This window comes from Ascaphus truei, chromosome 1 (genome assembly GCF_040206685.1).
Source record: "Ascaphus truei isolate aAscTru1 chromosome 1, aAscTru1.hap1, whole genome shotgun sequence".
NCBI lineage: Eukaryota > Metazoa > Chordata > Amphibia > Anura > Ascaphidae > Ascaphus > Ascaphus truei.
The window spans coordinates 47,305,521-47,330,040 of record NC_134483.1 but is presented as its reverse complement, the minus strand read 5'-3'; the positions used below and the strand labels follow the sequence as shown (position 1 = coordinate 47,330,040).

Genomic DNA, 24,520 nt, shown 5'->3' with positions numbered 1-24,520 from the left:
GCACATCAGGATTGCTGGCAACATGTGGGTATGTAAGGATGTGTATCTAAGGCAGGGATTATGGTCCCTGCGCGGCCGCGTGAGAACGAGCGCACACTCCTGCAGCCCAAGCCATTTGTGAACTTGGCTGCAGGAGAACGTAGACGCGTGGCGGATGCGTCACAAAGCTGGTTCGCCCTCATTGGCCGACATTTGTCGTATTTTCAAAACACTGCTGCGTCAACGCGCCTCTCCGCCTGTAGGCGCACAGCCACGGGGATAGCTCCCATAAGAAAATACAGCGATGAGATTATGGTGACGGCGTTGCTGTGTGCATGCACCCGGCAACCTCTCTGCTGTATTTTCTTATGGGCGCTACCCCCGTGCCTGCGCGCCTACAGGCGGAGAGGCGCGTTGACGCAGCAGTGTTTTGAAAATAGAACAAATTTTGTATTTTCAGGCGGTTGCTGCGTGACGTCAGCGCACGTGAGCTGGTTCGGCCAATGAGGGCGAACCAGCTTCGTGACGCGTCCGCCCCGGCCCCGCAGCGCGTCTACGATCTCCTACAGCCAAGTTCACAAATCGCTTGGGCTGCAGGAGTACGCGCGGTGGTGCGCTCGTTCTCACGCTGGTTCTCACGCGGCCGCGCAGGGACCATTATCCCCGACTCAGACTGTGGAAGAGGTACAGACACTGCATCGTATTTGTGTATCTGTAAGGGGATATGTTAGTGTATATACATAATATGTACATGGAGCTATATGCACACCTAGTCCCTGTGTATATCTATAATAATGGTGTCTGCACCATATCTATTCAATGCCGATTCTTTTGATGGATACTTGTGTGTGTGTGTGTGTGTATATATCTCTATCGCTATCATGTCTCAGTTAATTGGATGAAAGTTTGGAAAAGCGACATTAATGTTGCCAGTTCTTATCCCTGCCCATTTCTGTTTCTTCTACCCAATCAAGTTTATGAAACCACAAATCGTAGCCATTCCGTGTTTTGTGTGTTTGGGAATTTATAATTTTCCTATTGGCCTATGTATAAAATAATGTATTTATCCTCTAGTGACATTATTTGATTCAATCCACTATCAATGGTATCTTAAAGTATTTGTGGAAAAACATTTTTTGTGTGTGCAAAATGAACATTGTGGAATTGTGAATATTTGAAGCATTAAAGGACTTAAGCAATAAATAGAAAGTCAGTTCAGTTTATTTGGTACAAGAACTAATAAAGACGTACTTCTTTGTACATATAACGTTTTACGTTCTGTAAATCTCACTGTAATTATAATACCAATACAATATTCTGTGTGTTTATGTATTTCCACTCAGATTTGCATTACAATAATCAGTCTCTGACAGTGGCGGTTAATCCCGCAACCACGTACACACAGGTATCAACCTGCCCCACTCACTGTGTGTGTGTGTGTGTGTGTGTGTGTGTGTGTGTGTGTATCTACTGAACAAAACAAGCGAATATCTTAGGCCTAAATTCACAAAGCTCTGTTAAGTCACTTCATGTCGTATTACGACTTTATTTTCAAAGGACTGTAACATAACGTTAAGCCAGAGATTCACCTGTAACGAGCATAGTGTTAACTATAACGTACATTAGTGATGACATGCAAACAAGGGATTATCATAACATTGCATATCCGCTAAACTCCGTTAAGGTTTATGCAGGGACTGAGCGTTACAATAGTTACGTTGTACCTAAACTTGGCGTAACTCCCAACCAGACACTGAAATAGGGATTTTGTAGTGTCTAGATGGCTGTAACGCCATAGTTGGATATAATTTAAATAACATTGCATTATTTTCCTTTCCCCTCTCTCCACTACAGCAAAATCCCTATTTCGGGGTCTGGATAGAAGTAAAGCCAAGACTGGAATAACGTCACACTTTTTTAATGTTAACGCAATGTTATGTTACAATAATGAACTGTTAAGCCTGTGCAAATGGGATGTAGCTTGGACGTTGTTTTTACTCATGGATCTTTACGTCCGTTTCTCTTGTGGGTAATGTCACATTATGAACTCTGGTTTAACTAAGCTTTGTTGTATGGAAGCAAGCACTAAGTTTTGTATACATATAAATGATCCTTCTAGTAAAAACATCTTGATGGCCTATTTTCTTATGTTGATATGTGTAAAAGTGTCTGTCCTGAAGACGGTTTAGTTTTATACCAAAACTTCGATTTTTTTTCCCCCCAATATTTTTATTGTAAGACTGGTGTGTGGTCCTCCCATTTTTGTATTTAGAAGTGCCTACCTAGATATCTGTGTATTCTGATATCGGGTATTCAGCTATAGGAGGTTTTTGTTCCCCACAGCAACCTTTTGTAGGTGTTATGTATATATCGAGTTGGGTACATCATAGACCTCCTTATACCTAACTTTCTTTTGTTTATGAAGGCCTGTGTAAATGTCTGAATAAGGAACAAACATTGCATCATTTGCATATCTTATTGGCTAAAGATCATACACTTTGCGGCGCATACTTTTGGAAAGTGCTTATATTTTGCACCTGACGTATCTACGAAAGGAGCAATAAGTACGGATGAGCTACTGCAGACTTGTTATCATCAACTAGACACGGTGAGTGAAGCAACACAAGGCTCATACCGATTTTAAGTTAATTTAATTTATTTAGAGCCATTACACAATGATTCGACCCTTGGGTCTTTATCCAGTGAAATCAAGTGGCCATTTGATAGATTAACTTAAAATCCGTTTGTGCCTTGTGTTGCTTCACTCACTGTACCCATTGGATTTACTGCAGGCTATCCTTCAAACGCAGGAGCACCGGGTGTAATTGTATCGCTATCATTATTTTTGTTTCTTGGTGTGCAGCACTTGTCTCTATTTTAAATCATATTGAACTATCCATGCACAGTATGCTTGCGTAACTGGATAGCATATGCAAAACTGAAAGGGCTACCCATATACACTGCCTCACTTCATTCCCTTATTTACCTACATGGAGAACCAAGATGATAATTGATAGTGTAAGGAGACCATATTTAATGAAATGGAGTATTTGTGTGTTTCAAGTGATTCAGTCCCTGGCAATGTCTTAGCAGTGCCCCAAACCATGAGGCGTTAAAACCACACAAGTGTACAGTATATGCAGTCGCTAACGCAGAATGAACTGAAAATGTACACAATGGAAAGAGGAATGTATTGGAAGGAAAATATTTTTGTGCTGCTAAGCCTATTTGATGACATTTGATCTGTCAAGTTTCTTACATGTGATCACTACGTGATTACCTTTTTCTCAGATGTCCATCTCCCTCTTGTGCAAATAAGGGGTCTATTTCCTTCAAGTCTTGTCATTTATGAAAGTCCAAAGGGGGCTTTTGCACAAATTGCATTTACATAGCAAATTGTGTCCTGCTGATGATATACACTTCTCCAGTACACTTATGTTAGGTTTAACTCTGATTATTGAACTTTTAAAACTATTGCATTATTATTGTCCGAGAATATTTATTATTTTTTAGGCTACCCAGCGAAAAAGGGCATTTCCTTTCCCTTTTATTATTATTTATTATTATTTACCTTATTTACCGTCATAGCAATACAATTATCTAAGCTGCCGATCCGTGAGTGATCAGTGAAGATCCTACATGGCAAGGAACGCACTAAATATGGCTGCCTATTTCAGTAGAGGAAGTACTGTGGCTTTCTAAATAGTTGCTATAGCAACCTGAGGTGCAATGCATTAGAAATAATTACAAAGGGTAAAACAAAATGCAGTAAGTATCATCTAATTCCACACAAGTGATTTATTAAAAAAAACACCAGATTTTGAATGAAATGCAGCCAATATTATGAAAAATAACTTTTCAATAGAATTTTAGATCTTTTATTGATTGCTTTCACTTTATTGTACCACCGGTATGTACTTTTCTAATTGGAGCCGAGTAGTTTTCTTTCTTTTATTAGGCTGCGGACATGGTGCCGCAGCCCGCGCGGAGGCTGAGGGAAAGCGGGTGCTTTCCCTGACCATGCACTTGGGCCGTGGCGGGGCGTTCCTAGTGACGTCACGGAGCTGGTTCGCACTCATTGGGCGAACCGCTCACGTGACCGCCCTGTCAAACAGATTTCTCGCGCATCGCACGCTGCCTCCGCGTGTACACAAACACTGCCTTAAGGCAGTCTTCGGTCAGCGTGCGGACGCGCCTGCGCGGTCTGAGGTACCATGGACGCAGTCTAATCTAGCAGCATGAACTGACCATGCTTCTTTGTAACATACAGTAGTCACAGTTGATCTGAAACGTATAGTAAAACTTTGTAGAAGGGCGGTCGCGGACCATGTTCGTGGTAATGTGACATGTTGGCTAAATATGCTAAAACACAGCGTTTATTTGTTACAAGAAAATGCCAACCTGTGTATCCCTTTTATCTGGTTATATAGGTTGGAGTGTTGCTTTTTCCTGTCCGGGTGTCGCATTTTACTCTGCAAGTTCCACGACCTAATACTTTATAAATGTAGCAATTCCTTGTGGTCCCTTGATAAGGTGGCACAGTTGGCAGCGACTCGTGCTAGACCGCTTTGTCTGCATGTAATTGCGCCTGTTTTGTTGCGGAGTAGAGGACAAAACTATTAACTTCGGAGCCAGCTACAGTTTATAGGGGCCAAATATAATTTTATTTTTTTTGGTGTGGTGGGCGAGGGGGTCTTTTCAGTAATGGCCCTTTCCGTCCCTTCCATCTTTCCCCCTCCTGTCGGTGGCGCTGTGTGTGTGTGTGTGTATATCTATGACACGCACACAGCACACTAACAAACCATCTTACCTCCGCTGACATAATTTGATATCGGGTGGACAGAGACCTGGAGCTCTCCGCCTCAGTCCCTTCCCCAGCACGCGTGCGGCTTGGACACCTGCACCCCACACTAAGTGGCACAGCCTACGATTTAACCCCTGGCACCTGTTATGCGTCTGACCACTCAGCCACCTCTGAAGCTGGTCACATTGCACCCGATCCTGCTGCACTGTTGCACTAAAAGCAAGATTGTGCTCCCTATTACTGGTCACAGTGGTGATTGACATGTCAGTCACAACCACAACAAAGGTGCCAAAGGTTAAAGCAGCAAGACTTTTAAAATCTAATGTGTTTTTAATCAGTTGTGTAGTATTAGATATTCAATTTTTTTCATTTTTTTGTCCCCAACCCTTAATGCCTTGAGTTTTAATGTAGTGAGCATCCTCTACCTGCTTAGCATTTAGAAAGTCACATCCACTTCCTATTGTGAAACAGGTTCTGCTACACACACTCTTTTGAAGCTTTACCCTTTGGCAACAAAGTATCACAACCAGATACATTGCAGTGTTCCCAGCTGCAGTTGCTGAGCTGAAAGCTGTGACAATGTGTTGCACTTAATAATATAATGTTAAATTGTCCCTGTAGCATTTCATAGACTGCAGCTGCTGTCTGACTTCTCCATTTCCCCCTTTCCTCTCTCTGAGAATCTTCTTCTCATTTTCACTTCTCCCTTTCTCCACCTCCCATGTACCCCTCGTTTCTGAAGAAACCTGTGTTCCATTAACCACCCTGCTCTTGACTCTACTTAGCGCTCCTCCCTCTCCTCTCTCGGCCCTGCTACAGATTCTTACAACCTGGTCAGGAATTTCAACTCTGCCCTATCCTCTTCTCTTGATCTACATGCCCTTCTCGTTCTCTCCCGCTCACCCTTCTAACCCCAGACCCTGGCTAAACTGCCACACATGTAAGCTCCACTCCTGACTAGCTCCTCTGAACGCCCCTGGATGAAATGTCACACTCTCACAGACTTCCTTCACTACTAATTTATCCTATCCTGTTTCAATTCTGCCCTCTCCAAGCTAAACAAACCTACTTTTCATCATTAATCAACACAGACAAGTAACTCACGGAGACTCTGTCATTGACTCCTTACTCAGACCACCGTCTGTTACTGGTATTTCTTACTCTAATTCACCTCAAGACTTTGCTGACTATTTCAAGACTAAGGCTGCGCTTATAGTGACAGCGATAGCGCCGCATTGTTGCGTCAAAACAAACGTATTGCCGCCGCTGCGTGCACTTATAGTAAGCGCGATGCGACTTCTTGGTCGCGATCACTGTAAGTCATCTCAATTTGATTTTTCCAGTGACCGCAGCCTGACGTCGCGTCACCGGCACTATAAGCGTAGCCCAAGGGGGATTCTATACGGCAAGACATCCTCACATTCTACACGTCTTCCTAACTCACCTGCCATCCTTGACTCCTTTTCCTCTGTCACAGAGGAGCATGTGTCATTACTGATTTCTTCTCCCTAGACCACCTGCTTCCTGACCCATTGCCTCCCATCTCCTCAAACCTCTTGCTCCTACTATAATCCCTACACTTAAACATATTTTCATATTTTACCATCTAATTTAACCAAGTAACAGTTATACCTTTACTCAAAAACAGCAGGCTTGACCCTACCTATCTAATTATCGCCTTGTCTCCCTCCTGCCTTTTGCCTCCCTCCTGCCTTTTGCCTCTAAACTTCTTGAACGCCTTGTGTTCTCTCGCTTGCTCCACTGTCTCACCACCTAGTCTCTCCTATACCCGCTACAATCTGGCTTCTGCACTGCTCACTCCACTGAAGCAGCCCTTATCAAAATAACTAATGACCTCCATGCTGCAGAAGACAAATGTCATTACATTTTACCCATATTACTCAACCTCTCTGCAGCCTTTGATACTTTGTACCACCCTGTTTCACATTCTCCATAATCTTGGTATCTGTAACAGATCCTCTTACCGCTCCTTTGGTACTTTCAGTGTCTCGTTTGCCAACACCACCACCTCTGTCGATCTTTCTCTCTGTGAATATTCGGCGCAGGGTTTCATTAAATGGCTGTCAGTGCAGCAGAAGAGGACCCAAGATGCAAAGTTCTGTTAGGAAGATCATGTGGCCAGGTAGTCACCAGATACAATTTGTTCACTGCTAGAGAGGGCAGGGCTACAAGTATTTTCTCATAGTACAGACTGATTTATTTAAAAAACCACATGTAGGATATTGCTTGGTCTGCAGCTTTTAAAATTAATCTCTGTGCCTTTTTGTGTAGACTAAGCCCATTGAGGCTAATGTGATACAAAGCACACAAGTTTACCATTAAAATTGGTTGCCATTTTCTTTTATTATTTTCCATGATGTAATAGTTTAAAAGGAGGATCACAAAAATGCCTCTATATTGCAAATCTTTCCCAGCTGTTATAAAATAAATAAACCTGCTCAGGAAATTAGTTGTCATCCCAGTTTAACACTGCAAAGCATCGACCGCCATTAAAGCCTTACTCCTTTTGTATTTTAAAGCGGCTATTTGTGGGAAAAGGTGACCCATACTGAAGGATATAACTGTGCAGTATTACAGAGCATTGACGAGGATATAACCGTGCAATAGTACAGAGCATTGACGAGGATATAACTGTGCAGTATTACAGCATTGACGAGGATATAACTGTGCAGTATTACAGAGCATTGACGAGGGTATAATTGTGCAGTATTACAGAGCATTGACGAGGGTATAATTGTGCAGTATTACAGAGCATTGACGAGAATATAACTGCAGTATTACAGAGCATTGACGAGGGTATAATTGTGCAGTATTAGAGCATTGACGAGGGTATAACCGTGCAGTATTGCAGAGCATTGACGAGGGTATAATTGTGCAGTATTACAGAGCATTGACGAGGGTATAATTGTGCAGTATTACAGAGCATTGACGAGGATATAACTGTGCAGTATTACAGAGCATTGACGAGGGTATAATTGTGCAGTATTACAGAGCATTGACGAGGGTATAATTGTGCAGTATTACAGAGCATTGACGAGGATATAACTGCAGTAGTACAGAGCATTGACGAGGATATAACTGCAGTATTACAGAGCATTGACGAGGATATAACTGCAGTATTACAGAGCATTGACGAGGATATAACTGCAGTATTACAGAGCATTGACGAGGATATAACCGTGCAGTATTACAGAGCATTGACGAGGGTATAACCGTGCAGTATTACAGAGCATTGACGAGGGTATAACTGTGCAGTATTACAAAGCATTGACGAGGATATAACTGCAGTAGTACAGAGCATTGACGAGAATATAACTGCAGTATTACAGAGCATTGACGAGGGTATAATTGTGCAGTATTAGAGCATTGACGAGGGTATAACCGTGCAGTATTGCAGAGCATTGACGAGGGTATAATTGTGCAGTATTACAGAGCATTGACGAGGATATAACTGTGCAGTATTACAGAGCATTGACGAGGGTATAATTGTGCAGTATTACAGAGCATTGACGAGGGTATAATTGTGCAGTATTACAGAGCATTGACGAGGATATAACCGTGCAGTATTACAGAGCATTGACGAGGATATAACTGTGCAGTAGTACAGAGCATTGACGAGGATATAACCGTGCAGTATTACATAGCATTGACGAGGATATAACTGTGCAGTATTACATAGCATTGACGAGGATATAACCGTGCAGTATTACATAGCATTGACGAGGATATAACCGTGCAGTATTACAGAGCATTGACGAGGGTATAACCGTGCAGTATTACAGAGCATTGACGAGGGTATAACCGTGCAGTATTACAGAGCATTGACGAGGATATAACTGTGCAGTATTACAGAGCATTGACGAGGATATAACTGTGCAGTATTACATAGCATTGACGAGGATATAACTGTGCAGTGGTACAGAGCATTGACGAGGATATAACTGTGCAGTATTACAGAGCATTGACGAGGGTATAACCGTGCAGTATTACAGAGCATTGACGAGGGTATAATTGTGCAGTATTACAGAGCATTGACGAGGATATAACTGTGCAGTATTACAGAGCATTGACGAGGGTATAACCGTGCAGTATTACAGAGCATTGACGAGGGTATAACCGTGCAGTGGTACAGAGCTTTGACGAGGGTATAACCGTGCAGTATTACAGAGCATTGACGAGGGTATAACCGTGCAGTATTACAGAGCATTGACGAGGATATAACCGTGCAGTATTACAGAGCATTGACGAGGGTATAACTGTGCAGTATTACATAGCATTGACGAGGATATAACTGTGCAGTATTACATAGCATTGACGAGGATATAACCGTGCAGTATTACATAGCTTTGACGAGGATATAACTGTGCAGTATTACAGAGCATTGACGAGGGTATAACCGTGCAGTATTACAGAGCATTGACGAGGATATAACTGTGCAGTATTACATAGCATTGACGAGGATATAACCGTGCAGTATTACATAGCATTGACGAGGATATAACCGTGCAGTATTACAGAGCATTGACGAGGGTATAACCGTGCAGTATTACAGAGCATTGACGAGGATATAACCGTGCAGTATTACAGAGCATTGACGAGGATATAACCGTGCAGTATTACATAGCTTTGACGAGGATATAACTGTGCAGTATTACAGAGCATTGACGAGGGTATAACCGTGCAGTATTACAGAGCATTGACGAGGATATAACTGTGCAGTATTACATAGCATTGACGAGGATATAACCGTGCAGTATTACATAGCTTTGACGAGGATATAACTGTGCAGTATTACAGAGCATTGACGAGGGTATAACCGTGCAGTATTACAGAGCATTGACGAGGGTATAACCGTGCAGTATTACAGAGCATTGACGAGGGTATAACCGTGCAGTATTACAGAGCATTGACGAGGATATAACCGTGCAGTATTACAGAGCATTGACGAGGATATAACTGTGCAGTATTACATAGCATTGACGAGGATATAACCGTGCAGTATTACATAGCATTGACGAGGATATAACCGTGCAGTATTACAGAGCATTGACGAGGATATAACTGTGCAGTGGTACAGAGCATTGACGAGGGTATAACCGTGCAGTATTACGGAGCATTGACGAGGATATAACCGTGCAGTATTACAGAGCATTGACGAGGATATAACCGTGCAGTATTACAGAGCATTGACGAGGATATAACTGTGCAGTGGTACAGAGCATTGACGAGGGTATAACCGTGCAGTATTACGGAGCATTGACGAGGATATAACCGTGCAGTATTACAGAGCATTGACGAGGATATAACCGTGCAGTATTACATAGCATTGACGAGGATATAACTGTGCAGTATTACAGAGCATTGACGAGGATATAACTGTGCAGTATTACAGAGCATTGACGAGGATATAACCGTGCAGTATTACAGAGCATTGACGAGGGTATAACCGTGCAGTATTACAGAGCATTGACGAGGATATAACTGTGCAGTAGTACAGAGCATTGACGAGGATATAACTGTGCAGTATTACAGAGCATTGACGAGGATATAACCGTGCAGTATTACAGAGCATTGACGAGGGTATAACCGTGCAGTATTACAGAGCATTGACGAGGATATAACTGTGCAGTATTACAGAGCATTGACGAGGATATAACTGTGCAGTATTACATAGCATTGACGAGGATATAACTGTGCAGTATTACAGAGCATTGACGAGGATATAACTGTGCAGTATTACAGAGCATTGACGAGGATATAACTGTGCAGTATTACAGAGCATTGACGAGGATATAACCGTGCAGTATTACAGAGCATTGACGAGGATATAACTGTGCAGTAGTACAGAGCATTGACGAGGATATAACTGTGCAGTATTACATAGCATTGACGAGGATATAACTGTGCAGTATTACAGAGCATTGACGAGGATATAACTGTGCAGTATTACATAGCATTGACGAGGATATAACTGTGCAGTGGTACAGAGCATTGACGAGGATATAACCGTGCAGTATTACAGAGCATTGACGAGGATATAACTGTGCAGTATTACATAGCATTGACGAGGGTATAACTGTGCAGTATTACAGAGCATTGACGAGGGTATAACCGTGCAGTGGTACAGAGCATTGACGAGGATATAACCGTGCAGTATTACAGAGCATTGACGAGGGTATAACCGTGCAGTAGTACAGAGCATTGACGAGGATATAACCGTGCAGTATTACAGAGCATTGACGAGGGTATAATTGTGCAGTATTACAGAGCATTGACGAGGATATAACTGTGCAGTAGTACAGAGCATTGACGAGGATATAACTGTGCAGTATTACATAGCATTGACGAGGATATAACTGTGCAGTATTACAGAGCATTGACGAGGATATAACCGTGCAGTATTACATAGCATTGACAAGGATATAACTGTGCAGTATTACAGAGCATTGACGAGGGTATAACCGTGCAGTATTACAGAGCATTGACGAGGGTATAATTGTGCAGTATTACAGAGCATTGACGAGGATATAACTGTGCAGTATTACAGAGCATTGACGAGGATATAACTGTGCAGTATTACATAGCATTGACGAGGATATAACTGTGCAGTATTACAGAGCATTGATGAGGGTATAACCGTGCAGTATTACAGAGCATTGACGAGGGTATAACCGTGCAGTATTACAGAGCATTGACGAGGGTATAATTGTGCAGTATTACAGAGCATTGACGAGGATATAACTGTGCAGTAGTACAGAGCATTGACGAGGATATAACTGTGCAGTATTACAGAGCATTGACGAGGATATAACCGTGCAGTATTACAGAGCATTGACGAGGGTATAACCGTGCAGTATTACAGAGCATTGACGAGGGTATAACTGTGCAGTATTACAGAGCATTGACGAGGATATAACCGTGCAGTATTACAGAGCATTGACGAGGATATAACTGTGCAGTAGTACAGAGCATTGACGAGGGTATAACCGTGCAGTATTACAGAGCATTGACGAGGGTATAACCGTGCAGTATTACAGAGCATTGACGAGGGTATAACCGTGCAGTATTACAGAGCATTGACGAGGGTATAACCGTGCAGTATTACAGAGCATTGACGAGGATATAACTGTGCAGTAGTACAGAGCATTGACGAGGATATAACCGTGCAGTATTACAGAGCATTGACGAGGGTATAATTGTGCAGTATTACAGAGCATTGACGAGGGTATAACTGTGCAGTATTACATAGCATTGACGAGGATATAACTGTGCAGTATTACAGAGCATTGACGAGGGTATAACTGTGCAGTATTACATAGCATTGACGAGGGTATAACCGTGCAGTATTACAGAGCATTGACGAGGGTATAATTGTGCAGTATTACAGAGCATTGACGAGGGTATAACTGTGCAGTATTACATAGCATTGACGAGGATATAACTGTGCAGTATTACAGAGCATTGACGAGGATATAACTGCAGTATTACAGAGCATTGACGAGGATATAACTGCAGTAGTACAGAGCATTGACGAGGATATAACTGCAGTAGTACAGAGCATTGACGAGGATATAACCGTGCAGTATTACAGAGCATTGACGAGGATATAACTGTGCAGTATTACAGAGCATTGACGAGGATATAACCGTGCAGTATTACATAGCATTGACGAGGATATAACTGTGCAGTATTACAGAGCATTGACGAGGATATAACTGTGCAGTATTACAGAGCATTGACGAGGGTATAACTGTGCAGTATTACAGAGCATTGACGAGGATATAACTGCAGTATTACAGAGCATTGACGAGGATATAACCGTGCAGTATTACAGAGCATTGACGAGGGTATAACCGTGCAGTATTACAGAGCTTTGACGAGGATATAACTGTGCAGTATTACAGAGCATTGACGAGGATATAACTGTGCAGTATTACAGAGCATTGACGAGGATATAACTGCAGTATTACATAGCATTGACGAGGATATAACCGTGCAGTATTACAGAGCATTGACGAGGATATAACTGCAGTATTACATAGCATTGACGAGGATATAACTGTGCAGTATTACAGAGCTTTGACGAGGATATAACTGTGCAGTATTACAGAGCATTGATGAGGGTATAACCGTGCAGTATTACATAGCATTGACGAGGGTATAACCGTGCAGTATTACAGAGCATTGACGAGGATATAACTGTGCAGTATTACAGAGCATTGACGAGGATATAACCGTGCAGTATTACAGAGCATTGACGAGGATATAACTGTGCAGTATTACAGAGCATTGACGAGGATATAACCGTGCAGTAGTACAGAGCATTGACGAGGATATAACTGTGCAGTATTACAGAGCATTGACGAGGATATAACCGTGCAGTATTACATAGCATTGACGAGGATATAACCGTGCAGTATTACAGAGCATTGACGAGGATATAACTGTGCAGTATTACAGAGCATTGACGAGGATATAACTGTGCAGTATTACAGAGCATTGACGAGGGTATAACCGTGCAGTATTACAGAGCATTGACGAGGATATAACTGTGCAGTATTACAGAGCATTGACGAGGATATAACCGTGCAGTATTACAGCATTGACGAGGGTATAACCGTGCAGTATTACATAGCATTGACGAGGATATAACCGTGCAGTATTACATAGCATTGACGAGGATATAACTGTGCAGTATTGCAGAGCATTGACGAGGATATAACTGTGCAGTATTACAGAGCATTGACGAGGATATAACTGTGCAGTATTACAGAGCATTGACGAGGATATAACTGTGCAGTATTACAGAGCATTGACGAGGGTATAACTGTGCAGTATTACAGAGCATTGACGAGGGTATAATTGTGCAGTATTACAGAGCATTGACGAGGATATAACTGTGCAGTATTACAGAGCATTGACGAGGATATAACTGTGCAGTATTACAGAGCATTGACGAGGATATAACTGTGCAGTATTACAGAGCATTGACGAGGATATAACTGTGCAGTATTACAGAGCATTGACGAGGATATAACTGTGCAGTATTACAGAGCATTGACGAGGATATAACCGTGCAGTATTACAGAGCATTGACGAGGATATAACTGTGCAGTATTACAGAGCATTGACGAGGATATAACTGTGCAGTATTACAGAGCATTGACGAGGATATAACTGTGCAGTATTACAGAGCATTGACGAGGATATAACCGTGCAGTATTACAGAGCATTGACGAGGATATAACTGTGCAGTAGTACAGAGCATTGACGAGGATATAACTGTGCAGTATTACAGAGCATTGACGAGGGTATAACTGTGCAGTATTACAGAGCATTGACGAGGATATAACCGTGCAGTATCAGAGAGCATTGACGAGGATATAACTGTGCAGTATTACAGAGCATTGACGAGGATATAACCGTGCAGTATTACAGAGCATTGACGAGGATATAACCGTGCAGTATCAGAGAGCATTGACGAGGATATAACTGTGCAGTATTACAGAGCATTGACGAGGATATAACTGCAGTATTACAGAGCATTGACGAGGATATAACCGTGCAGTATTACAGAGCATTGACGAGGGTATAACTGTGCAGTATTACAGAGCATTGACGAGGATATAACTGTGCAGTATTACAGAGCATTGACGAGGATATAACCGTGCAGTATCAGAGAGCATTGACGAGGATATAACTGTGCAGTATTACAGAGCATTGACGAGGATATAACTGTGCAGTATCAGAGAGCATTGACGAGGATATAACTGCAGTAGTACAGAGCATTGACGAGGATATAACTGTGCAGTATTACAGAGCATTGACGAGGATATAACTGTGCAGTATTACAGAGCATTGATGAGGGTATAACCGTGCAGTATTACATAGCATTGACGAGGATATAACTGTGCAGTATTACAGAGCATTGACGAGGATATAACCGTGCAGTATTACATAGCATTGACGAGGATATAACTGTGCAGTATTACAGAGCATTGACGAGGATATAACTGTGCAGTATTACATAGCATTGACGAGGATATAACTGTGCAGTATTACAGAGCATTGACGAGGGTATAACTGTGCAGTATTACAGAGCATTGACGAGGGTATAACTGTGCAGTATTACAGAGCATTGACGAGGATATAACCGTGCAGTATTACAGAGCATTGACGAGGATATAACTGTGCAGTATTACAGCATTGACGAGGGTATAACAGTGCAGTATTACAGAGCATTGACGAGGGTATAACCGTGCAGTATTACAGAGCATTGACGAGGATATAACCGTGCAGTATTACAGAGCATTGACGAGGATATAACTGTGCAGTATTACAGAGCATTGACGAGGATATAACTGTGCAGTATTACAGAGCTTTGACGAGGGTATAACCGTGCAGTGGTACAGAGCATTGACGAGGATATAACCGTGCAGTATTACAGAGCATTGACGAGGATATAACTGTGCAGTATTACAGAGCATTGACGAGGATATAACTGTGCAGTATTACAGAGCATTGACGAGGATATAACTGTGCAGTGGTACAGAGCATTGACGAGGATATAACTGTGCAGTATTACATAGCATTGACGAGGATATAACTGTGCAGTATTACAGAGCTTTGACGAGGGTATAACCGTGCAGTATTACAGAGCATTGACGAGGATATAACCGTGCAGTATTACAGAGCATTGACGAGGATATAACTGTGCAGTATTACATAGCATTGACGAGGATATAACTGTGCAGTATTACAGAGCATTGACGAGGATATAACTGTGCAGTATTACATAGCATTGACGAGGATATAACTGTGCAGTATTACATAGCATTGACGAGGATATAACTGTGCAGTATTACAGAGCATTGACGAGGATATAACCGTGCAGTATTACAGAGCATTGACGAGGATATAACTGTGCAGTATTACATAGCATTGACGAGGATATAACTGTGCAGTATTACAGAGCTTTGACGAGGGTATAACTGTGCAGTGGTACAGAGCATTGACGAGGATATAACCGTGCAGTATTACAGAGCATTGACGAGGGTATAACTGTGCAGTGGTACAGAGCATTGACGAGGGTATAACCGTGCAGTATTACAGAGCATTGACGAGGATATAACCGTGCAGTATTACATAGCATTGACGAGGATATAACTGTGCAGTATTACAGAGCTTTGACGAGGATATAACTGTGCAGTATTACAGAGCATTGACGAGGATATAACTGTGCAGTATTACAGAGCATTGACGAGGATATAACCGTGCAGTATTACATAGCATTGACGAGGATATAACTGTGCAGTATTACAGAGCATTGACGAGGATATAACCGTGCAGTATTACAGAGCTTTGACGAGGATATAACTGTGCAGTATTACAGAGCATTGACGAGGATATAACTGTGCAGTATTACAGAGCATTGACGAGGATATAACCGTGCAGTATTACAGAGCATTGACGAGGGTATAACCGTGCAGTATTACAGAGCATTGACGAGGATATAACTGTGCAGTATTACAGAGCTTTGACGAGGATATAACTGTGCAGTATTACAGAGCATTGACGAGGATATAACCGTGCAGTATTACATAGCATTGACGAGGATATAACCGTGCAGTATTACAGAGCATTGACGAGGATATAACCGTGCAGTATTACAGAGCATTGACGAGGATATAACTGTGCAGTATTACAGAGCATTGACGAGGATATAACCGTGCAGTATTACAGAGCATTGACGAGGATATAACTGTGCAGTGGTACAGAGCATTGACGAGGATATAACTGTGCAGTGGTACAGAGCATTGACGAGGATATAACCGTGCAGTATTACAGAGCATTGACGAGGATATAACTGTGCAGTATTACAGAGCTTTGACGAGGATATAACTGTGCTGTATTACAGAGCATTGACGAGGATATAACTGTGCAGTATTACAGAGCATTGACGAGGATATAACTGTGCAGTATTACAGAGCATTGACGAGGGTATAACCGTGCAGTATTACAGAGCATTGACGAGGATATAACTGTGCAGTATTACATAGCATTGACGAGGATATAACTGTGCAGTATTACAGAGCTTTGACGAGGGTATAACCGTGCAGTATTACAGAGCATTGACGAGGATATAACCGTGCAGTATTACAGAGCATTGACGAGGATATAACTGTGCAGTATTACATAGCATTGACGAGGATATAACTGTGCAGTATTACAGAGCTTTGACGAGGGTATAACTGTGCAGTGGTACAGAGCATTGACGAGGATATAACCGTGCAGTGGTACAGAGCATTGACGAGGGTATAACCGTGCAGTATTACAGAGCATTGACGAGGATATAATTGTGCAGTATTACAGAGCATTGACGAGGATATAACCGTGCAGTATTACAGAGCATTGACGAGGATATAACTGTGCAGTATCAGAGAGCATTGACGAGGATATAACCGTGCAGTATCAGAGAGCATTGACGAGGATATAACTGTGCAGTATTACATAGCATTGACGAGGATATAACTGTGCAGTATTACAGAGCTTTGACGAGGATATAACTGTGCAGTATTACAGAGCATTGACGAGGATATAACTGTGCAGTATTACAGAGCATTGACGAGGATATAACCGTGCAGTATTACATAGCATTGACGAGGATATAACTGTGCAGTATTACAGAGCTTTGACGAGGATATAACTGTGCAGTATTACAGAGCATTGACGAGGATATAACTGTGCAGTATTACAGAGCATTGACGAGGATATAACCGTGCAGTATTACAGAGCATTGACGAGGGTATAACCGTGCAGTATTACAGAGCATTGACGAGGATATAACTGTGCAGTATTACAGAGCTTTGACGAGGATATAACTGTGCAGTATTACAGAGCATTGACGAGGATATAACCGTGCAGTATTACATAGCATTGACGAGGATATAACCGTGCAGTATTACAGAGCATTGACGAGGATATAACCGTGCAGTATTACAGAGCATTGACGAGGATATAACTGTGCAGTGGTACAAAGCTTTGACTCCTTTCTAGTTCCTTCATAGAGAGCATTGCATTGACAGATAAAACAGTGGATGAAGGAGGTTATGTATCAAGGCAATTTTGGAGCAAGAAGTGTTTTTAAGCATTGTAATATTGAAGGGAGAATTAGTAAAGCACAGAGGTGTATAATTTAAAAACTCTCTTTTCTGTCTGCTTATGAATAGTTCCTATTGACACAGCTCATTGAAAGATGGCACATGTGGGACAAAATATGGAGCCAACGTGCTTGATACATTGCATATGGGTGCAAGATGAAAATGAAGCAATTTGCAAGAATCTGTATGAACTGCCATTTGTATTGGAACTGACCGTTCTCCCCTTTGAAACGTGGTGGTAATTATAGAGGTGTTCATACCCCAATTGTATTTTTTTTCCCCCCTTCTCTGTTGCAGTAAGGTAGAGCTTAGCAGGAAATACGAGTGGGCAGTGGTGATCCACACAACCAGGAATAATCATGAGGACTGAATAGACAAAATCATTCTTGAAACGAAACCTTTTACATTTCTGTAAGCGTTGTTGCACTGTAGCATCTTAATATACAGAATATGACCTTTTAAAGCAGCAAAACATGAAAAATAGTGGGGGGTTGTTAAGATAAATCTGGTCTATAGCATTGGATAATATTAGTCTGCATTTTTTTTAACTTTATGCCATTTGAATGTTTTTAATGTACTGATATAACCTTTTGGTTGCTACAGCAACCACTTAATCATATCCACTTCCTCTTTTGAAACAGGCTCTGACTCACTTTTGTGAGTTCTGCCCTTTTGCAACAAAGTATCACAAGCAGATCTGTTGCTTTGTTCCGAACAGCCTTCTGTCTATTACTCTGAAAGCAGTAACAATGTGTTATGTAACAATATATTACTAATACTATATCAGCTGTAACATTTCAGACAGCAGCACAAAGTTTGAAGGTGGCCATTTCATTAGGCACACAATCAAGATTTATAATAGAAGCACCAAACTATTGCCAGCTTAGGTAAGAATGTAGAATTTTATATATAGTCACATGCTTTACATATAAAAATAAGGAAAAAAGGGGGCAGGTGGTATTTCTGCTTTAAACATGAACTGCAGTTGTAAATGCTATTGTCATGTTATACACAAGATGGGTTTTTACTTTGGTTGTTCAGCCCTGCATTATTCATCTGATTTGCCAATGGCATTAAATATTTCAAGAAATTTGAAAGCGCATTTCAGCTCTCACGATTTCTTAAAGTCTTAAATGTTATTAAAGGTTACATTGTGCTGCTAGTATCACATGAGATAATGAAAAAGCACAGCTTTACTTCTGTCTACATATTTTCTTTAAGACTGGATGCAAGTGTACAAAGGGGTGGTATTTCCACCCATACCTCTGGGAACCCCAGACAGAGTATGGACCTAGGATTTAAGAAGCATGACCGTACATTAAATACTGTTCGTAGTATTGCTTGGTTATTGCCAAAACACGATTTTGTGAGGAGAGGTCTGAAAACCACACTTGTCTAGTGTATTTCAGGGATGCATCATTCTAGCTGTCAGTACATTTGGTAGATGGATAGTTTGTGTAAGCGCAAATAAGCATACTGCATTCTGTGCACATTTTCCTGATTCCATCTGCGCATCTTCAGACAGTGGAAAAACTGACCCATTTATTAAAAAAATAAATATGAATAAACATATTATACGGTATGTTTACTGCCTTTTTTATTCTTGTAAGCCGTGTAGCTTTTCATTCCTGTTTCCATGTGTTTCCAGAAGTGCACTGTGCCCCAAGGTTTGTTGTTACACGCTGGATATTGGATGTTTTCATGGTGATGGTACAGAGTGTTTTGTGCCTGTTTCTTCTGCAATGAAATGCTAGAAATCAAAATACTTGGGTTTGGGCTGAGGGTTGGTACGCCAAGGTACATCATAGAATACTAGTTTTCCAGGGGCAGATCACTGCGCCATCGGAGGTGAATGGGATCGAACGGAAAAGGAGCCTCCTCCACCTTTTTGTTCACGTCATCAATTGGCCAGCCCACAGTCGTGATTTCTATTCAGATAAGCAATGGTGCTGCTGGTGTTCCGGCATTGAAAGGGTTACATAGACCAAATGTCAAAGCCATGGAGAAAAAAAAATCGCTTGCTGGTGTCTTGAGTTAAATGTCGGCCATTACCAAATTTTCCTCAGGGAATACCAGGGTTGGGTGCCACAGAACACTTGTAAACAACAGTATTCCCCCTCCCCCTTCTAATTGTCTGCTGGAAATGGTGTGCATGTGTAAATCTGGTGGTCTTATCATTTCATTGGAGCAAGCATGTTTGCAGTCACACTTCCCATTCACAGTCCCTATTGTCAATCAAGTAAAACAGAGCTGATACTTAAGTGACTTTTAAACCATCAAACCTATTGGTGTCATTGGTTCAAGTTGGTACTAGGCCTACATCAAACTGCTCTTTATTTTTTTGACAACCGGTCTTTGCATGGCACTGGCTTTCATTATAAGCTGTGAAACGGCAGACATATGTTTTTAAGGCATCCACGTTAAAGTGAATAAGAAGCAAAAATGTAGCACTTTGTGCTCATTTGTATTTCATAACACAGAGCCATTGCTGCAGTTTGAAGCCCTGTAAGCTGTGTGTTCATGGGGTAAGGCATGTTTGGGAGAATGTCTAATGTGCTCATACAGTTGTGTGAAAAAGAAAGTACACCCTCTTTGAATTCTATGGTTTTACATATCAGGATATAACAATCATTTGTTCCTTAGCAGGTCTTAAAATTGGGTAAATACAACCTCAGATGAACAACAACACATGACATATTACACCGTGTCATGATTTATTTAACAAAAATAAAGCCAAAATGTAGAAGCTGTGTGTGAAAAACTAAGTACTGTACACCCTTACTGCTTCCATAGGAATTAAGATGCCAATTAGCAGACAGGTGCTGCTAATCAAATGCCCTTGATTAATTGATCAGCAAGTGTGACCACCTCTATAAAAGCCGAAGTTTTAGCAGTTTGCTTGTCTGGAGCATTCAGGTGTGTGTTAACACAATGCCAAGGAGGAAAGACATCAGCAATGATCTTAGAGAAGCAATTGTTGCTGCCCATCAATCTGGGAAGGGTTATAAAGCCATTTCCAAACAATTTTGATGTCCATCATTCTACAGTGAGAAAGATTATTCAAAAGTGGAAAACATTCAAGACAGTTGCCAATCTTCCCAGGAGTGGACATCCCTGCAAATTCACCCCAAGGTCAGACCGTGCAATACTCAGAGAAATTGCAAAAAAACCAAGAGTTACATCTCAGACTCTACATGCCTCAGTTAGCATGTTAAATGTTAAAGTTCATGACAATACAATTAGAAAAAGACTGAACAAGTATGGTTTGTTTGGAAGGGTTGCCATGAGAAAGCCTCTTCTCTCTAAAAAGAACATGGCAGCATGGCTTAGGTTTGCAAAGTTGCATCTGGACAAACCACAAGACTTCTGGAACAATGTCCTTTGGACAGACGCGACCAAAGTGGAGATGTTTGGCCATAATGCACAGTGCCACGTTTGGCGAAAACCAAACACAGCATATCAGCACAAACCCCACATACCAACTGTCGAGCACGGTGGTGGAGGTGATGATTTGGGCTTGTTTTGCAGCCACAGGACCTGGGAACCTTGCAGTCATTGAGTCGACCATGAACTCCTCTGTATACCAAAGTATTCTAGAGTCTCCTGTGAGCTGTCCGACAGCTAGAGCTTGGCCGAAATTGGGTCATGCAACAGGACAACGATCCCAAGCACACAACCAAATCTACAACAGAATGGCTGAAAAAGAAAAGAATCAAGGTGCTGCAATGGAGCCAGTCAAAGTCCAGACCTCAACCCGATCGAAATGCTGTGGCTGGACCTTAAGAGAGCTGTGCATAAACAAAAGCCCACAAACCACAATGAACTGAAGCAACGTTGTAAAGAAGAGTGGGCCAGAATTCCTCCACAACGATATGTGAGACTGAAAGTAATACAGAAAACGATTACTTCAAGTTATTGATGCTAAAGGTGGTTCTACAAGCTATTGAATCATAAGGTATACTTAGTTTTTCACACATGGCTTCTCAATTTTGACTTTATTTTTGTTAAATCATGACAGTGTAATATGTCATGTGGTGTTGTTGTTCATCTTAGGTTGTATTTACCTAATTTTAAGACCTGCTATGGAACAGATGATTATGTCCTGATATGTAAAACCATAGAATTCAAAGAGGGTGTACTTTCTTTTTCACACCACTGTAGGTGTTCTTTTATTAGAGGCATAGGGAGTCTAAAGTTTGTGGGGCACGATGGATTTTGTTTGCTTTTGCAGAGTATAAGAGTAGTATTATGTCAATCAAATAGTTTCTGTGTTTTTTTTCTCTTGTGATTGGTCAAAGGGAACCTTTGCTTGTAGCTATACAATGTGAAAAGAAAGCTCTGCACCTCTTAACCTATACACATAAAAGGAATTGTTATTAATATGCTACCAATGAAACCGTGCTGCTAGATTACCTACAGGGCTGTGCCTCTTGAAGTCAAGTTAATGACAGATCTTGGCTGCAGTTGGAAAATCAAATAAACAACCTCTCGGGCAACTACCATCACTTTTGCAAGAATTTTAGAAAATAGTGTCATCCAAACTCAAAACTGCATACATGTCTACATCTCTGATAAATGTATATACAATATGTGCATACAAATATCATTATGAATTAAGCAAACAATGAGAACATGTCCATATGTAATAAAAAGATAACGTATACCAAACTGGCACAATGTCCCGTGATCATGGAGAAAACCAATAATATACACAGGGGTCTCCAGCACGCAATAAGAAGAAACAGACAAAAATGTTAATGACAAATTAAATTTTTGTTTTTCTTATTGCGTGCCGGAGACCCCTGTGTATATTATTGATTCCCTTGGGGGGTATAAGGTGGTTCCCTGCTCCTGTGCACCTGATCATTTATTAATACATTTGCTTTGTGTTGGAGTGCTACCTAGCACACATACGTATCATTTATTTTTTATGGAGAAAACCACTTCCGAGGAGGGGGACCAACTCTTCTAAGGAAGTATCACTTACAAAAATACAGATCTATAAAACAGAACGGAAAAAGCGCACAACTCTAGTGCATTACCATAACAAAAAAATAGACCGTTTATTAAAGTGGAGACAGATGTCCACTTGCAAGATGAATAATAAAAACAAGCATTGGATATAAAACCCGGTTACTGGCTGGAGACTCCGCAGTCCACTGGAGGAAGATTTTGATCCGTACAGACCTGCAGCAGCAATGGGGATCCACGAACCTCAGCTTCCGAATGGAGCATAAATGTCTGCATGTAAACGACACAATCCAGCGCAGTATAGTCATCACCCGCATTTAAAGGAAATCCCAAAGGTAACGCAGATCAGCTGCCTACTATGGGAGTATCATGCACGGCCCGGCGTTGCCGGTCATGGCTGCGAGATGCCGCAATAGCCCTACGTGTTTTATCGGGTAACAGCCGACTTCTTCAGGGATTTACCCACCAAGTGTGGAGGACCGCACATAAACAGCGTAGTTTGAGCTGATTTGGCGAATAGGAAGAAACACAGCAGACAGGAGATTTGCCCAAAGTGAGACATATACACCTAACATGGAGAAACTTAACTCATGATGCAAAATATAATTATAGATACCCTCAGTCTAAGTTATGCACTGATCTATATCTAGAACTACTGTAAATAAAAATACTAGTGTTTAAGAAAGATAATTCTCTATAGAGTATAAAACAAATAAAACTAATATTGGCACTAGATTATTAATAGTGAATAGAGAATAACAATTATTTGTAATAACATATACACAACTATATAATGGACAATACCACAAAATATATCAATGAAAAAAAAATATATATTAATGGAATACCATAATGATATGAATAGTGACCTAATGACATCTACTAAATTCTAATTTGTAGATGATATATCAAAGATTTTCATTCAGACAATATGGTAATACACGGGCGCGCAAATTATTATTATATTATTATTTTTTTGCTGCCCTCTCTCTCTCTCCCCCCCCCCCCCCATATGTGCTGGTTCCAGCGCTCGTGCCCCCCACTCCCCAGTAACCTTGTGTCAAATGATGCCGAGGGTCACGTGACCCCGCAATGTCATTTGTCCCGCGTTTCAATGAGGACACGTCACATGACACCACGTTGTCATGGTGATGTGGCCAGAAGCCGGCTGAATCCCAGTAAATTTAAGTTGCAGAGATCTCGCGCGGTCCCCCGACATTTAATTTAAATGCCTCTGGCCAGAGCACGGGGCCTAAGCAACTGCACGCGCCCCTCCAGAAAAATCCCATGCCCCCAGTTTGCGCACCGCTGTAGTAATAGACGTTTAACGTCAAGCTTAGTTCGATCCATCGCTAGAACCGAGAGGGGAAATTAATTCTAATCCCATCATTTTAAATTCTTCCGGATTTTTATTATGAGCTAATAAAAAATGTGTAGAAACAAAGTGGTTGGTGGCCCCATTAATAATATTTCTTCTGTGCTCTAGAAACCTCGTACTTAGAGGTCGGTGGTCCGACCCACATACTGGGGACCGCAACTACAGGTCAATAGGTAAACAACAAATGCTTTAAAACAATTGATGAAC

At 41.4% G+C, this 24,520-nt stretch overlaps 1 protein-coding gene across 3 annotated transcripts in view; it reads left to right on the top strand.

Annotated features, from left to right (window-relative positions):
• Positions 1–24,520, top strand: part of GOLPH3 (golgi phosphoprotein 3) — a 34,341-nt gene that overhangs the window by 760 nt on the left and 9,061 nt on the right. The gene's annotated exons all lie outside the window — the stretch shown is intronic.